The sequence below is a fragment of the Berghia stephanieae genome, chromosome 2 (assembly GCF_034508935.2).
Source record: "Berghia stephanieae isolate SIO BIC M18660-M18661 chromosome 2, UCSD_Bste_1.3, whole genome shotgun sequence".
Taxonomy (NCBI): domain Eukaryota; kingdom Metazoa; phylum Mollusca; class Gastropoda; order Nudibranchia; family Aeolidiidae; genus Berghia; species Berghia stephanieae.
This window is the reverse complement of record NC_088361.1, coordinates 60,642,952-60,659,589: the sequence shown is the minus strand read 5'-3', so window position 1 is coordinate 60,659,589 and position 16,638 is coordinate 60,642,952.

Here is a 16,638-nt window from a genome sequence, read left to right as displayed (position 1 = left end):
TTAGATCTAGACTTCAAAGAAAAGGGGGTTTCAGATGTGAGGCTTTTTGGCAAGCTAGGGGTCAACTTAAATTTAATCTATCAATATATAAGTAAAAGTTTCCTGATCATTATGAAACAAAATGTTTTGCCACAGCGCAGCAGACCGTAATCCAATTACAGTGGAATCCGCATAAAATCAACACTCTTAAGTAAACATCTGCTTAAAGTTAACACCTATTTGTTGGTCCCAATATTTCTTTATTCAAGTGTTTTCCATGGTTATTTGATGATGTCAACCTTGCTTAAAGTCAACCACCAATCTTTCTGTTCCGGTGATGTTGGCTTTATCAAGGTTCTACTGTATCGTCATCGTTGTTCCAGTCAGGCTGAGCATTTGATGTCAGATTGAATTTTATTACTTTGCAAATTACAAAATAACCAAACAAATAGATTGAAAGCAAATTGAGTTTATTGCATCACATCCATTTTCAAACAATTGAAAAAATTGCATAGAGTTTAGGGCAGCTTTGTGTTAGAAAGTTACACAATGATTACATAAAAATAAGTAACAAATGGGCATTTAATAATCATTCATGATTAAAGAAGGAAAACAAAAACAAGAATGATAACATAAAAAATGTGAAAAATTCAAGGTTCTTATGTTTATCATTATCACCCATGCAAAAATGGTGTTCACGCACAATCATTTTTATTGTAATCTTTTCACGTTTTCCGTCATCAATCGTCAGAAATGCGTGGCCTTCGCAAACTCTTAGCCCGACACTGACCAAAACATTACGTCAAAATACAATACCAGACGGTCAAAAGAATTCTTGAGTTGTATTTAATAATTCAACCAATTGGATCAGTTGTTTCCTTGAGCACAGCTTACACCAACTCACTAGACGCTGCATAATCCAACAAACAAAAAAAAAAAGACCAAAAAAAAAAAAAAAAAAAGACGTCAAAGTACAAGTTTAATGGTTCCTCGGTGACCTCTTGTTGCAATGCCTGTCAAGCTATTGACATGGATGCCTTTTTAACTATAATCTTAATCTTATAGTATGAGCCTTCAGTTCTTCAATCAACAGAAATTGCATACGTACACTTTAAAAAATTACGTCAGTTATCGTATAGATAGTATGCAGATGACGTCACTCAGGCCTTTGTTATTGTTTTTGCCATCCGCGTTTGTGAGTTGTTCTCACTAAACTGTATTAACCAGACTATAAAAGTTCATGGTTACACAGAGTTTTTGTGTTGGTCCGTTCTACTTCCGGATGGCAATGGTGTGAACTCCTTGGCCAAGCGCATTCTATCTATAGTCTATTAAAACTGGTCGAATAAACATTTAAGTTATTATATTTATGAGTCGAAACTTTAAAATAAAGTATATTTTGGCCCTGACTGTGAACCGAAGACCCAGCTGAAGTGCTTACCCGGAGTAAACAGCCCACAGATCCTGAGCATCATTCACAATTTTAACACAGATGATTGAAAAAATGCATTGTGTCATCAGTATTTGCGATGCAATTCCTTTATCAGTTTGTCAAAATATTGTGAGAAATACTCACTAACACCTATGTGTGTGTTTGACATGTATCTCAGGTCTTTTCATACAGGAAATAAATAGTCAAGGGAACAAAACGGGGTAAACAGCAGGAAATATTCTGATTTGTTAATGCTTAGTAACGGGCGTACCATGAATAGCCTCACACTCACCTAAAAAGTACGTCAAAATACAAGGCGATGACCAGTGAAGAAAGCAAATCGTAAATTGTATTCAATAGTTCAATCAGTGGGATAATTTTCCTTGGGCACTCCTAACTGTAAACTTTGCGGTACAGTCATCTAAAATAGTGACGTCACATGATAAGTCCTAGCGTCAAGCTTTTAGTTCACGACGGTTATGACTCGTGTCTTAATATAAAGATAGAACGAAAATGACGTCACATTTTGTTATTGTTTTTTGCCATCCGCGTTTACAAGCAATTCTCACTAAATGGTATTAACCAGACTATAAACGTTCAAGGTTACACATCGTTTTGTGTATTCGTCCGTTATACTTCCGGATGGCAATGTTGTGTGTTTCTTAGCCAAGCGCATACTATCTATAGATAGTATGCAGATGACGTCACTCAGGCCTTTGTTATTGTTTTTGCCATCCGCGTTTGTGAGTTGTTCTCACTAAACTGTATTAACCAGACTATAAAAGTTCATGGTTACACAGAGTTTGTGTGTTGGTCCGTTATACTTCCGGATGGCAATGTTGTGAACTCCTTGGCCAAGCGCATTCTATCTATAGAGGGCGCTTGGCTAAGAAAGTCACAACATTGCCATCCGGAAGTATAACGGGCCAACACATAAAACTATAATGTGTAACCTTGAACGTTTATAGTCTGATGAATACAGTTTAGTGAGAATTATAAACATGGATGGCAAAAAAACAATAACAAAGACCCGAGTGACGTCATCTTCGTTCTATCTATAGGGACAAAGAGTGAAGGATGCACGTTGGATATAATATAATACAAATTTCTCGCTGAGATAATTAAAAAGAAATTCTATTCACTTTCACTTTGTGTGAGTTTAACGAGTTTTGACAACACCACTACTGCTGCACGCTGACAAAAAATGCCTTTTTATTTTGTACACTTTGGCCAGAAAACGTTTACATCATAATAGTATGTCGATCGAATCAGATCGTCGCCATCGTTAACTTATAGCCTGGCACTAGAACCCACTAGGACTTATAGTTTGACGTCATTTTTTGGTCAGTGTCAGGCTATAAGTTAACGATGGCTACGATCAGATACACTACTGCACAAAATGACAACAATGCCTTTTTATTTTGTACACTTTGGCCAGAAAACGTTACATTATCATAATATTATGTCGATCGATACATTAGAATACATTCAAATTTGAAATCCAAGATTTAAGAATCTTCGACAAGTTTGGTGTAATTTTAATTGATCGATTTATGAAATGAAACGCAAAAACTCTGGCCAAATTGTAGAACGACTTTTTGTCATTGTACGACAGAGCAGGTCAAGTAATGAACGCATGTTTCTCTATGTACGTACGTACACTGTACTATTAAATATTGGGGATAATGATTTGAATGAAAACATTTATTTAGCAATGATCAATATTTCTATTTTTTGTTGTTGTTGTATATAATATGCAAAATCATAAAAAATATCTACGATAAATATTGAAATTATGGACCAAATTACTACGTGATCCATCGCCTCAGTCTCCTCTCTTCTTATGTCGGGGTGAAGTAAACCCCTACAGTGAATTGAAAGTAAAATACTTTTATGACATACCGTTAAACGGAAATAGCAACAGTTTACAACCATTTGGATAGGACGCTAGTTTATCGCGAAGTACTTTCCGCTAGATATCTAACAGAGCCAACTACTGGGTGGGCAGGGGTAAGAAAAAATCTCGACTTCACCCTAAATCGATACCAGTCCCTTTGTGTGTGTGAAGCGAGTACTCTACCAATTGGGCTATATTTTGGTAATTTGTGTTTAGAGGTCTAACGTCTTGCATCATTCACGGATCATTTAAGCGCCAGGAAAAGTAAGTAAGACGAGAGGCTTCGATTAAAAAAAAAAAAAAAAAAAAAAGTGTGTGTGTGTGTGTGTGTGGGGGGGGGGGGGGGGGAAGAGTAGATGTCAGAAAGAAATGTAATACATGTATATAATACTTAATACATACAATACAAGATCTGGTTCATAAGATGATATAAATCATACATTGACATAAGACACATAACCGAGAGATGATTTACAAGTACAATAAAGAAAAACCACCTCTCATAACAAAAAAATAATAATACAAAAATACAAAAAACAAACAACAAACCCCCCAAAAATGCACGATAACAGTGGCCATACTCCAATGACATGTGATCTCCATCCCTGGACTTTCTACCGCCCTTTGTGGACAAAAGTACTCAGTCCATCTAGAGAGCAAGTAACCACGATAGTTTGTCCCACAACGCACTATGCGGGATATGTTCAATGTTATCTTGTTTCACTATTCAGCAAAGAACAAACAGAAAAAAATAAAAATAAAAATAAAAATAAAGTCACCCCCCCCCCAAAAAAAAAAACAAAAACAAACACACACACACACACAACCCCCCCCCCCCCCCCCCCACCAAACAAAAAAACCACCCAAAAAACAAACAACAACACAAAAAAATCAAAACGGACAAAAATATCATATCTTAGTACAGACAGTTACAGAGTGAATAATGTTGTCCCAGCGTAAATTCTCTGCAGTTATATGAAACAGCAAAGTTTGTGCTATTTCTCCAGAAGCATTCAATCGGACCACCAAGAAACATGTCAATGTCATGTTAGAGTGCTGAATCGAATCCCGCCTCTTAATGTGTAGTGGGTGAAGACACAGACATAGAAACATCTACTGAAGAAACTCAACAGAAGGATGAGAAATAGGCTAGCGGATGGCGTAGAGGTAAAGCATTCGCCTTTGGACGGATAGGTCGCGAACCCCCAGTAGAGACAGCTAGATTGTTTTCAAATGACTCCGGTGTTTAAAAAAGCCCTGCCTCGTATTCCACATAGCCCATTCCCCCGCCAGACTTTAAAATGGGAGATGCTGCCTTTTAAATAGTAATCTTTGATTGGTTGAAAATGGCGTTAAACAAAACGAAACAAACAACACACAAAACAACAATTAAAGCAGATTTACATAATATATGACATTGTCGTTTAGTGATACATGTAGATATATTCAATCGGAAAATACCAAAAGAGCGGAGATAGTCATTTTGCCAGCATACCAAAAGAGCGGAGGGTTACTGTAAACTCTTTAAAAAAACCAGTGGGGTTTGAAAAGTTCGTAGCTGTTTCAGGATCATTGCTTAGTACTTACGATCTTTCTTAATTGTCGGGGAGTGTGCTTGAAAAATATGTAGTGATTTAGAAGCATGTGAGTTTATAAGTGTGTGAGTTTAGTGTGTTTCTCGTCCGTGTGCTTGAAAAACATGTACCGAGTAAGAAACGTGTGAGTTGATTTAGTGTGTGTTTTTATTTTGATAATTTCGGGATTCTTGTCCGTGCTTATTGTAGGCATAACATAGCCTATCATTGTTAGAGACACCGCGAGGTTATTTAGTGTGTGTGTGTGTAGTTTGATTTCCAAACTCTATATTATAAGATAATTTCGGGCTTCCATTCTTTCTTCAACTCATCTGTATGGACACGTTAAAAATATCAAAGACCCAAAAAGGAGCTGACTGCGTTGTCCTAAATAACTACACTTATCGGTTGGACTATGCTACAAGTCATGGGGACAAGTACTGGCGATGCACAGTTAAAGGCTGCAAATCAAGAGTAAAGACAGACGGACAAGTAACCACAACGCTGACAGCTGTAACAAATCACAATCATGACAAGACTACAGAACTACAGAAAAGACGATACTTCGAGCTGCTGTAAAACGTCGGGCCGAAGCTGATGTGTCAGAAAGACCAGCAAAAATCATGAAATCAGAACTTCTCCAAATGGAAGAGGCGAACCTGGTTCATAAAGACATCATCAACGTAAGAAGATCTATCTACAGGCAGAGACGAAAACAATTGCCAAAACTGCCGAAAACACGAGAGGACGTCCACAGAATACTGAACAACGACTTTCATCCAACCACATCAAAAGGTGAAAAGTTTGTCCTGCATAATGATGATGGCACCGGAATAATCATTTTCTCAACAGACAGCAACTTGAAAGAGCTGTGTTCAGCACATGTGGAAGAGCTATTTGTTGACGGAACTTTCAAGTCTTGTCCTCCCCAGTTCAGTCAGATCTACTCCATCCACTGTCTGAGTAATGGCATCTACTGCCCACTTGTATTTTGCTTGCTACCATCAAAAACTCAAAAAACCTACAAAAACATGTGGAAAGCAATCCTATCCCTGTGCCGTGAGAGATCACTTTCTCTCCAGTGTAGACAGTTTTCCATGGACTTTGAGAAAGCAGCCATGACCGCGCTTAAAACGTTGATTCCAGACGTCATTGTAAAAGCGTGCAACTTCCATCTGGGACAGGCTCTTCACAGGAAAATCCAGCAGCTGGGACTCGGAAATGAGTTTCAAACAAAAAATGAGGTTGGCAAGTGGCTGACCTACACTTTTGGACTTTCGTCTTTGGATCCGTCGGAGGTTGAGGACAGTTTCGCCATGGACCTCATGAGTTGCCAACCAGACGACACCAAGTTGATCCACTACTCCGATTATCTGCTACAAACATACATACTACCTTCAAGTCCTTTTCCACCTCCACTGTGGGCCTCTGTTCCCAAAGGCCAGAAAAGAACGAACAACGCAGCAGAGTCTTTCCACTCGATGCTGAACAAGGAGTTCTATGCCCCCCACCCGAACGTGTTCTTGCTCACTGACGCCCTAATCAAATTCCAGGCCACGACATATATCAAGATGAGATCAAAAGCAGAATCGAAAAAACAGCCCAAAGACCAGAAAGTTGCACAGCTCGTTAGTGAGAAAAAAACAGGCCAAAGATCCAGATTTGAGTTTGTGAAGGCAATGAGTTTTATCAACAGACCCTTGTAAATAGTTTCCCTTGCAAGATTTTACCAATTTTTAACCTACACTCAGCTCAAATAAAAATCCTAATGCAGCCTCACAGCGGTAAAAGATATCGTTGTGTGTTGGTCCCAAGCCCATAAAATGCAGAGGGGGATTTTTCCACACACTAGGCAAACAAATAACAATAAATAAAAATAAGGTTTACAGTAATCTTGTACATTTCTTTGATATCGGGCGCCGCACCTGTGCCCACTCCCTCCGCTCTTTTGGTACGTGTTTTTCCGCTCTTATGGTATGCCTCTCCGCTCTTTTGGTAGACACCCTATTCAATAGTTCATGTGTATTAGTAATTTTGATTATAAACAAGCTTAAAAACGTTGAGCAATCAGAACAGATCTATTGGTGATGATACATTATGTAATACATCATTGATATGCATACACAAGTCATATTTCCAAAATGGAATATGACTATTAAATTTTGACCACCATAGTTACTATCATTCTCATCTTCACCACTCCCACGAAAAACAAACCAAAAAGAAAACAATAAAATACCATACAATAAATATTTATTTTAAAAAGACGTAGACTTTAACAACCTAGCTCGAACAAAGATCACTACTCGATTTACAGTATGTTTCAAGCGGTGATCACGATGCGGGGTGAAATTAAATGCCGATGGAATATAAATATATACGGTCCTGTCATCATAATATATAAAAATACATGCCCATCCATAAAAATAAACACTCTCACTTCCTTCCCCTCCCAAATAAAAAGAACAACAGAATAATTATTAATAACAACACCATAATAATAATAATAATAATAATAATAATAATAATAATAATAATAATAATAATAATAATAATGATAATAATAATAATAATAATAATAATAATAATAATAATAATAATAATAATAATAATAATAATAATAATAATAATAATATAAAATAATAAAATAATAATAATAATATTAATAATATAACAATAACAATAATAAAATACACACACAACCGAATGTACAAAAACATGTTATTGTGACAATGTAAGGTACCCGCTCAGGTACTGACCTTTGTGACGATCCCTAAGTTAATGTACAGCAACAACGCCATAGGTATCATGGCCAACCTGAGATTAGAGCAGCGGAAAAATACTCTATCCTAAATTACTTGAATGAGGATGAGAAATGTAGCTTACTGTTTTTGACGGCCAAGGGATCAATTGTAATAGGGTTACGAATACCCTGTTGTCAGTCTTGTTTGTGTGTTTGTTGATTTTATAACAGGTATCGTAGATCTCAAATACCTGGTTGTCAGTTTGTATGTTAAATGTTAGTGACATTTGAACCAAGGACCGTAGCATTGTACTATGGGTTTGATGAAATATCTGATTGTGTTTCCACGCCAGATTGCATCCATTCAATAGTATCGTGTTACATGGCATCCTGTTGTATGAAAGTGTGAACTAACACTCCCTTTCTCTTTCTCTCTCTCTCCCTCTCCTTCTATCTATCTATCCATAAACTTATTCATATATCTATCTATATCTATCTGCTATTTGATTTATTTTTTGTTGTTGTAGAAGAGATAACATAAGATGTTAGCGAATACTAGCACACATGTATTCATTTTTTGCAATCTTTTGATTTGTATTGTCTCAAATGGATGACTGTGTTGTTAATCAAAATTACTGGAATTACTGAATAATCTTTTTTGTTTACGATTATTGAATGTTCGCAGTTGTAAATGTGTTCAAGTTATTTGAGTGAGGTCATGAGCATTGTTAATATGAATATTAATCGACGAAAGTTGCATATTTATATTTGATGCTTAAATTGCCTTGCTGATTATTCGTCTGAGCTCTCTCTCTCTCTCTCTCTCTCTCTCTCTCTCTCTCTCTCTCTCTCTCATCTATTTCTTTATCTACCTATCAGTCCATCTCTCTCCCTCTCTACCTGCATTTCTGTTTGGTTCTGATGTTATCTTCTTTGTGGTACATCCCTGTGCTCTCATTAATTGGTGAGAAATGTATTAAATATTCATGCTTGGTAAAAGCTAACGGCATGTCCGTCTTTTATGTATTTGTATATTTGTGAGTAGAATTGTGAGTAGTTTATCATTTCCCCTCATTCCCCAATTTAACCCTCTGTAAGTTGCAACGATTGGTGGAGAGCGAATTTACTTTATATGGACATTGTCATCCTGTTTGAGTCTGAAGCTTGATCTTTATAGAATTTATGTGGTAAAAGTTAGCAGCTCCTTCAACATTTCCTTATATGGAAACTAGTTTAGCTAAAACTCCGCCAGGGACCTCCACCCACATACCTTTTAGGCTTTGTATCAAAATATTATTATTCTCTTCTTTTTCAGGGCCAGATTCTGAACACGAGAGTGATACCGCTAGCTTCGATTCTGATTCTGATTTTCCGCCATCTCATCTTGTTTCTCTTCAACATCTTCAACAACAAGTCTGTTTAGCCAGAAGTAGTACTCGAAAGATTACAACAAAAGCTGTCAATGTAAACCACGCCTTGCCAACACTTCCCACATCAGCATGTGAAACACAAGTTCAGTGCAGTCATCGTACGAGTGCCAGAGCATGGAGAGAAAAAATCAATCAAAACCTTTTGGAAGATGAGCTGGACGATAGTGACCGGTCTTGTATGTCAACCACTGTAAAGAGGTCGGAAGAGTACCAATATCGGACGTGACATACAGACACATTTTCTGCAACCAATACAATTTGTCATTTTTCAAGCCAAAAAAAGACCAATGTGCTCATTGTGCAAGATGGAAAACTTTTTCTCCACAAGAAAAGGAAAAGAATAATGAGCAGTATAAAGCCCATTTGAAAAGACACGAAGAAGCCCAAAGAGCTAAAGAACAGGACAAAAAAACAAGCTTCACAGGATCCAACTTTTCTGTCTGCGTCATCTAATTTAGAAAGTGTTCTACAACTCCCAACAAATGACGTGTCACTGACATATTACAGTCGAAAACTTTGTGTCTACAATCTGTGTGTCTATAATCAGGCATTGCCACACAATGCATTCTGTTTTGCATGGAATGAAACAGAAGGAAAGCGTGGTGGGAACGAAATCGCGTCGTGCCTTCATTCTTGGTTGGAAAAACTTCCCTCGCATATTGAAAATGTCAGTCTGTACTCTGATACGTGTTCAGGGCAGAACAGAAATAAAATGGTAGCTGTGATGTTATTACATGCCTTTCAACACATGCACATCAAAACTATAACTCATAATTTTCTTGAAAGTGGACATTCTTATTTAGAATGCGACAGCATGCATTCCGCAATAGAAAATGAAAAAAAATTCACACCCATCAACAGTATGCTTGACCGGGTCTCCGTTTTTACCAGAGCTGGAAGGAGAAGGCCATATAATGTCAAAGTAATGCAACACGAGGATTTCCTTGACTTTAGCTCAAGAGCTCAAGCTACACTAAAAAATGTGAACAAATCCGTCAGTGGCGAAAAGGTGAATTGGCTTCTTATCAAAGTCATGAAATAATACAAATCAAGGCCAGGTGAAATTCAGTACAAGTACAACCAATCTGATGAGTTCAAAACTTTGGAAGTGTTTGGACGGAATTCAACACGCAACAGCCTGTCAACCCAGCCTATCCCTCAGTTGTATTCTTCGCAATTGTCCATCAGCGAAGCAAAGAAAAGGGACATCTTGTCATTGTGCCAAAAGCGTGTCATTCCACAAGAACTGCATAATTGGTACAGTGAACTCCCCTCAGTCACTATGACCGACCGACTTCCAGAACCAGATGTGGATGAGAGTAATGAAGAAGAGGGAGATTTTTTAAGACATTATGTTTGATCGATTGCAATGCTTTTATTTTCATTTATCACATCAGTGTAATCTTAAAAGTGCATCGTTGAAAATGTACTTCTTTTTGTTCTTTGCATGGAGTAATATTGGGTCAAAATTATGCCTATATCTGATTTTTAAAATAATTATCATTGTTTTCTCTATATTGAAGTTAAAGTTCTTTGAGATCAATGTGAATTTATTATTGATCTATTGTATGTTTTTCTGATAAATAAATAGTTAAACAATAGTTGTTAAAATCCGTTAAGTCCTTTGTTTGTGTCATTGTTTACTGCCAGAAATGGCTATGTCCATTTAAGTCCAATTCGCTATGCTGCCTCATTCTGCCAGAAAATCTTAAGTCCCGATGGTCAGAGAAAAATGGCCATTAATCACCGAATATAACCCAAGGATACCTAAATTTGCTCATAAACAATCAATGATATAATGTCCTAAATGTGGAAGTAAAGTAACTTGATTTTGGTCTCTTAAAAACTGCTCACAGGAATGTTCAAGTTCGTTAAAATCTTTAAAGCTCATTTTCTCAAAACTACCTTTTTGGACTTAACCCTATTTCATGACCTAGCTAAATATTCCTATTTCAGTTTTTGGGATCCACACTGACTTCTAATAAGGAAAATATTGGTAACCTCCTATTTCTGTTCCTTGGGGTCCAACCGGACCCCCTGACTAAGATGAAGGATTTAATGGAAACCTCCTATTTTATACTTTGGGGTCCAAATGGACCCCATATTTTTTTCTATTATTTAACTATGTGATGTTTATTTTGGCCCCAATTGTAACAACTTTTTTGATTGTGAAGCATTTTAGCTACCTTTTTAAAAATAATCTGGCGACCTTTATATATGTTTTTAGACATCCTTTTCCTGTTTTCATTTCCTTTTCCTGTTTTGAGGAGGCCCTTTCAATATAATTACAAAGAAGAAGTTTACTGTTCACAATCCAATAAAATCTCTTCAGGTAAGTTCATTTCTTTTAATCTTAATATTAATAGCCTACATTGTTATTTATTAGATTAGAAGTGAGATTTTGAATTAATCACAAAGTAATTCATGCAAAACTCTACCATAGATCAATATTGTCACACGATGGCAATACAATTCTCTTGGCTGATCTTGGCTGTGACTATTGAAATGGCAACTGAAATTTGACTCTATATCTATGATTATGATACTAATTCATGCTTATATTTTCTCCTCTTACAGCGGATCTGTGTTCCATCCAGCTACTCAGGCCATGGACTCGGCCAGGTCAAATATTTTTGACTGCTTCAGCAATGAAGGCGTGACATATACTGAATTGCAGCCCGTTCAAGATGATTCAATTGGTAAGTTGATAAACTTGGACAGGTCTAATGTGTCTACTATTATTATAAGTTTAGCAGTGATCATCTTCAAGATTTGTCTGGATTTACTTGATTATTTTATCTAACTAAATGTTCAAAATACCTGGTAACAAAGGGAGCTTGTATGCAAAAAAAATGCAACAGGCTATTATTTGTCGTTTGTATTTTAGTTGCTATTGGTTGGAGTAGGGAATGGGGGAGGCGGGATAATCTGCTGCAAAGTGATATTATGAAATATGTATGGAGGCTATGATAGATGAAATGTGTGTAGTACCTATGAAGGTGCATTTCTTCAATCTCGTGCGCTGTATTTTGCATTGATTGATTTGTTACATTTTCTATGAACGATGTTTGACATTTTGGTTAACTAAATATATTCGTATAAATATTTACTATTTCAGCAAATGGTCTACAACAGGCACCACACTTGCAAAGTGACTCTGAAGCACCGAGTGATAAAATGTTCCATTTCCACCCTAGTGAAAGTGATGATAATAACGATGGTATGTTATAAAATGAATTTATTATGTCCACCATTTTTGCTATTAATTCATCATTATGATGATACTGCTATTTAGATAGTTTACGTGTTTACCATACATTAAGTATACTACTGCATTCAATCACAGTGACTTGGTATTCCCACTGAGACAAATATTGTATAGTTTCCCCTAATTTATCAATTTAGTTGGCATTGGTATTACTCCTCGACCCATTCCAACCATCGAGACCTACTGATTTCCAGATGGTGTGCCATATGAACCACAAACAACAAAGCTTAAAATATTGTTTACATTTTTCTATCTGCAGATTCTTCCTTTGCGCAACATTTCACCTGGATTCCAGACGATGATATGAATGAGAATGAGACCATGATAACATCTGATGAAAGTAGTGACGAGGATGAATATCCTGAAGTATTGGCCGAATCTGACCCAGAACCAGAAGTGGAAGTGGAGACCCATATAGAAGATGATACACATATGCCGAGTGAAACTCCATTACCAGTAACATCATGATGAGCAAAAACGGAGCAATTGCATGGAGTAAAGTACCTCTGCCTCAGGTTGGAAGAACCCCCACTCGCAACGTTTACAGACCTCCCAAAAGTCACGTAAAACACCCCAAACATATTGATTCTATTGCTTCGGTTTTTCTGATGATATTTACTATCAAGGTCATGGATGACATTGTCAAAATGACTAATCAAGAAGGTGTTAAGCGTCAAGGCTAAAGATGGAAACCTGTTGACATTATGGAAATGAAAGCGCTGATCGGCCTGTATATTCATCTGGGTGCTCGAAAACTTAGTCTTCTTGGTGCTGCTAAAATTTGGTACGGTGCTGCTGCTGACAGTGTGGCAATGTGCGTGATGAGTTTGAAGCGATTTATTGAACTGTCCACGGCTATACGATTTGATGACAAGAGGACTAGATCTATCAGACGAGACAAGGACATATTTGCCCCATTACGGGATTTGTTCAACGAGATCAACAAGAATTTGCAACAACATTTTATCCCTTCACAATGCCTCCAAGTGCGATGAACAGCTTGTTTTTTGGAGAGGACGATGTAAATTTCTCCAATTCCACCCAAGCAAGCCGGATAAATATGGTCTAAAACTTTTCCTCATATGCGATAGTGAAACGGCTTATCCTCTACAGGCAATTCCGTACTTGGGCAAACACGGTGATAGGAAGACTAACCTGGGTCGGGAAATAGTTAAAGAGTTGGCTGCCCCATATCACAAGACTGGGAGAAATATCACTTGTGACAATTTCTTTACAGACGTGGAACTTGCGGACCATCTCTCCAAAAAAGGCCTATCTGTTGTAGGCACTGTACGGAAAGCATTTCTTCCTAAGCCCTTTCAAACCGGAAAAGAAATAAGGAAATTTGATAGCAGCTTTTTGTTTACAAACGACAAGAGTCTGGTTGCGCATAAGTCAAATGAAAAAAAAACATGTTGTTGTATTGAGTACAATGCATCATGCAGCTGATGTGGACCCAGAGGGAAAGAGGAAGCCAGCAATGATCAAATATTACAACAAAACTAAAGGCGGTGTTGATACATTTGATTATATGTGCCATAGTTTCTCCTGCAAACGAAAGACAAGAAGATGGCCTATGGTCCTTTTTTACAACCTTTTGGACACGGCAGCTGTGGCAAGCCACATTATGTACAAAGAGGTTTTCCCAGCAGATGTAAAATCATACAGTGATCGCGGAAAATTCAATGAACTGCTTGCCATGGAGCTCCTCTCGGAACACATGCTAAGACGCATGAATGTTGCAAAGACAACCAGGAGGGTAAAGCTATCTTTCGAGATCCTGAAACTGGAATGTAGCATCCTTAACACTAACACAAGAATGGATGAGTCAACAAGAGATGTTACACAAATACGGAAACACAAATACGGAAGAGGAAAGCGGAGAAAGGGAGATGTTCAAGGTGCCCACGGAAGCACGACAAGAAAGTTCGGCAAGTGTGCTCCAAGTGTGATGGGTTCGTGTGCACTGAGCATAGTCAAGTCCACACTGTCTGCTATGTTTGTGCTGATAGTTGAATATCCGCTATTTTGATATTATAATTATTGTTTCTTACTCTTTTAGTAAGTTTTGCTTTTAATTTTTAGTAAATTCAGTGACTCGTGTTGTCACAACCAATTTTAATTGCCCTTGACTTGTGTGTTATTGTTTTATCTCTATCTACTTATATTATATGGAACATGGATAACTCCACTGGATTTCTTCCTGTTATACGTGTTCCACTATAATTCTTTCTTTCTTATCCATACCCTTTTACTGCTTCGCGTTGTAGGGCCAGCTCAAGTGAGTTGGAATTACTTTGGATCAATAGAAAAGACAAGCGGGTGATCGGTCCACTGTGTCTACTAGTACCAGTGTAAGAATATATTTTCCCCTGACAGCGGCCTTGCCTTTTCAATTTTCTTACCATCAATACGACCAACTTGGACCTCTGAGGATATCGTCTATCTCCGATAGGACTGGGTACTCGATTCCATCTACCTTGATATCAGGGAAGTAGACCAATTGGAAAAACACAAGTAGTAATAAATAATGAAGTACAGTGCCCATAAGTTACACAAATATAATGGCAAATGTAAACCTGATCAGTTTGCTGAATGTACCTCTATCTTTTATTTGCTAAATGCATTTGAAGCAGTTGTAATAATGATCTGAAATATCAAAATAATAATTCTATATCCATGTATCATGGTCATATATATCTGGTGTACACTGTACTTGATTATTTTTACTTAGTTTTGGTAGTATTGTAAAACAATAATCAGATTGAACCTATTTAACATATAATTCCCTTGGGGTCCAATTGGACCCCAAAGACTGAATTAGGAGGTTTCCGTATATTTTCTCTTTAAATATAAGGGGGTCCAATTGGACCCCACAGAACTCAAATCTCAAATTCCAGAGGTGACCTCTCGGGGTGAGCAAACTATGCACGTGAGACCAAAGAAATTTTGGAAGGTCATAGATCGGGTGGAATTAGGAAACGTCAAGAAATTTCAGACTCTTAGGTCAAAAATTGATGATTTTAGAGCTAAAAAACATGGAGTAGGGGTCCATTTGGACCCCAAGGCATGAAATAGGGTTTTAAGCAGTTCTGGATGTGAGGCGACGATTTATTCATTAGTTTATCTCTGTGTTTTTAATTCCTCTTTTTCAAGAGTCAACAACAATCCATCTGGGAACCGAGACGAGGCTTGATGGATCGAATACCCCTAGACAGATAGAGGCTACGTTTACGTAGTATGCAGTCTGGAGAAATCTAACGCCATTATGAAGAGGAATTCCAGCCTGGCATCCTTAGATCAGCCTTGCACAAAGCATTAAAGAGCCGGCCAGAAACTGGCTGAGCAACTCCACAAGATAAGCCCTTCCCAAAAATAAACAAAACAAGTGGCAATGTTTAAGTGCTCAATGATGTCATAAAACAAAAATCTGTCAATATGTACATTTAAACGAGTACTTATAAATCAGACTGACATGTTTTGTAAAACATAAAAGTGGGAGTGGAACTTGTTTTTCTGATTCATTATTAATTTTATTGTGACGGCCATCCCCTAGACAGCTATACGAGCCATTAATTAACTCCGTTTATTATCATTTATTATGTTACGGGAAAATCATGAGCCTTGCAGACCTCTTTTATATAAAATTAATTAATAGGGCGATTCTACGGGTGTAGAAGCTGACTGTCTATGTAAAACGCCTGGCAGATCGGGACCACCATTACATATATTTGATTATTAAATACAAATTTAATCTCCACCTTAAACCACACATTACATAAATGTTGGTGATTTCAACGGAAAAACAAAGACCCAAATAAGATATTATATTGAGAAAGACGACGTGAGGATCCACCAGAAGAGGGGGAAAACATTGGACATAGAGGAAGTATAAGAATTAAAGATGTTACTTCTGAGAGTTTAAGAAGAAATTAAAAAAACAAAACAACTGAGAGTAGTACGTAGTAGAAGTAGTAAAACTACAATAATAAAATGAGAATAAAAAAAATAAAAAAAAAACAAAAATAATCGATGGTCTAAATACAAATGAAATGTATCAAGACCTTAGTAAGTGGAGATGTCAGTGTATTGATTATGAAGGAATTGAGAAGATAATCTTCTTTATTGATATGCAACAGACATGGCATAAGACGCTACTTGACCCCATTTTCGGAATTTGGAACCTACTCGTGGTAATCATGGAACACCGAGCTATAATACAAGCATTAACCAATAACGGAGTACCTATCTATTCGTCCTTCTGCTTATGCAAATGAGGTTGGCGTGAAATAAGCACAGGGTAATTGACGGAAAA